Source organism: Fukomys damarensis, unplaced genomic scaffold (assembly GCF_012274545.1).
Source record: "Fukomys damarensis isolate Sample0158 unplaced genomic scaffold, DMR_v1.0_HiC HiC_scaffold_38, whole genome shotgun sequence".
Classification (NCBI taxonomy): Eukaryota; Metazoa; Chordata; class Mammalia; order Rodentia; family Bathyergidae; genus Fukomys; species Fukomys damarensis.
The window spans coordinates 63,896,348-63,898,655 of NW_022900950.1; the positions used below are offsets into that span (position 1 = coordinate 63,896,348).

The 2,308-nt window shown below is 37.3% G+C and overlaps 1 pseudogene; it reads right to left on the reverse strand.

Moving 5' to 3' along the window:
• Positions 1 to 727: 727 nt before the first annotated feature.
• LOC117284604 lies at positions 728 to 1,921 on the reverse strand (annotated as a pseudogene).
• Positions 1,922 to 2,308: the final 387 nt, after the last annotated feature.

Here is a 2,308-nt window from a genome sequence, read left to right on the forward strand (position 1 = left end):
GAAGCAGGTTACAGACAGCCCAAAGAGCTTTAAACAGAGTTATATGTGCTCTGGTTAGAGTTCAGAAAATCAGAATGCTGATAGGAATGCAAATAGCAAATAGCAGATTCATGAGACTGCAGTTGGGAACAAGGACTTTATTGGGAATGGGACCAAAAGCCATACATACTACACTGTGGCAAAATAATCTTTCCATATTTTGCCCACGGCCTGTGACTTCGCATGAGGCTGAGTTTAAGAGCTACGGACTAATTCTGGCAGAGGAAATTTCTTCTTTTTCTTTTTTTTTTAACTAATGTATTTGTTATTCTTCACTCAAAAAAAAAAAAACCCACAATATTTTGGGGCTTTGAAATTATGATGCAAAATGAAAAGCAAATAAATAAAAATTATTGGCTGAAAGTAGATAGAGGCAATCTTTGCAACCCATCAGCAAATGCTATGTTTTTGAGTCACTGTCAGAGGCATCGGCCAGCAGGAACTGAAGCTACATCACCAGCCTAATACCAAAGCCATCTTAGTTCCTCCTTCTTTTCTGCTTTATTTCTTAACCTTTAGTTTTGAAAGAGTAAGCAATGATGCAGATTGATGTTACTTCTTCAAGTTTGTAGGATAGTGTTCTTATGGTTTTAACATGTTTAATCTACACATTTTCAACCTTGAAAAAATAAAACTACCAAAATCAATTAGAACAGAACAGCCATTTCTATTTTGGGGGAATTATCTTTCAAAGCAGGAGCCAAATAAACTGCTCCTCTGGGAAAAGCCTCATAGAGAAGTTTTTATTGTGGATTTTTATGGCTGCATCCTCACCTTCTCAATGAATATTTGTGATCAAAGCTTCTGTAAAGCTTCATTTTTTTAATATTTATTTCTGTGGCTCCTTTCCCAAGGCCTTTTATATACATCTTGCATTTCTTTCTTTTCCTTGTATAACCTCTGGCTTTGTTATAAAATTACCTAGCAGTGTAATTTAATGTAGCATGGTTTGTGTGCATTTTGTTGTCATTATTTTCTTCATTGGCAGCACCAGTTGTTTTGTTTTGTTTCTTTTTTTCCTCTTTGGCTTTTAGTAGATATCAGAATTGCTCTTCCCCGGAATTCCCCAGATTTGAAGTCAGATGGTCCTCAGATAACTCAGAAAGAGCTGTATGTTCTAGGATTCCAAAGAACCTTTCAGTCACTATCATAACATTCTTCTGGGTCACCTCTGTTCCACTCACTTTATGCATACTAAAATGGCTCGATGTAAACAGTATATAGCATTTCAAGAGTGTGAAACTGGCAACTGGATTTCCTTGAGAAGTGATTGTCAATTGGTGCCTATGATGAAGTTGCGTTGTTAATGCATTAAACTACTGCAACATTGTAAGATTTGTATTCTTGAATTTAAAGTTTAAAATATTAGGAAATTTACTCTTAAATTTGAAGCACATTTGGACAATTTCACCAAATTCTACCAATGTGAAAGAGACTGCTGTGATAACATAATTCTTGCTATCTAACCACTCCAATACCAATCCATAGAGTCTAGGTTTCCTGAGCCATACAGGTAAAAGGCATCCCCATCCACTCCAACAAGGCATGTGTGTGTGACAGAGAAGCCTTGTAAAGCACCGGTGAGTAAATCTTAAATCTAGAACCCTCATTTAGTTCTTTCTTCCTTCCTTCGCTATTTCCCAAGGTCATGCCCTCTGGATATCCAACAAGAAAGATTCCCCTGTAAATGCAGAGATGTACTTCTGTTCATCTGACAGGGATACTGAAGGAGGAGAGTCAGAATCTTTCCTACCTTAATTTGTAATATTGCTGGTTACTGGTTGTTGCAAGTCCCAATTTTGCACTGTGTTGTTGTTAACCTTTTTTTCTGCTTAAGTAAAGACTATGGATGATTTTCTTGCTTCTCTGCATATGTGTGCATGTGTGTGTGTGTGTTTGTGTGTGTGTGTGTAGTTATAATGTATACCATATCGCTTTCTTATTCCATGACTAACTTTTCTAGCTGGTGCAGCTGTCTAATATGCTGAAGGAATTAATGTACTTGTACTATGACTCTTAAGCTGTTACTACCAAAACTGACATCGGAGAGGTACCTAGAGTCAGTAGGGCAGGAAACACTGATAAAACTAGATATATTATTGAAGCCACGAAACAGTCATTAGAGGCAGGTCATGCTGGTGTAAGAATGAAGCCAAAGATACAGTGGAGACCCCCAAGAAGTCAGAGATGCATGGAATGTGGAATATCTATTTAGGAAAGTTGCTGGCATCAAGCAGAGTTAGCCCACAAGAAAGGATTTATGGGCTAT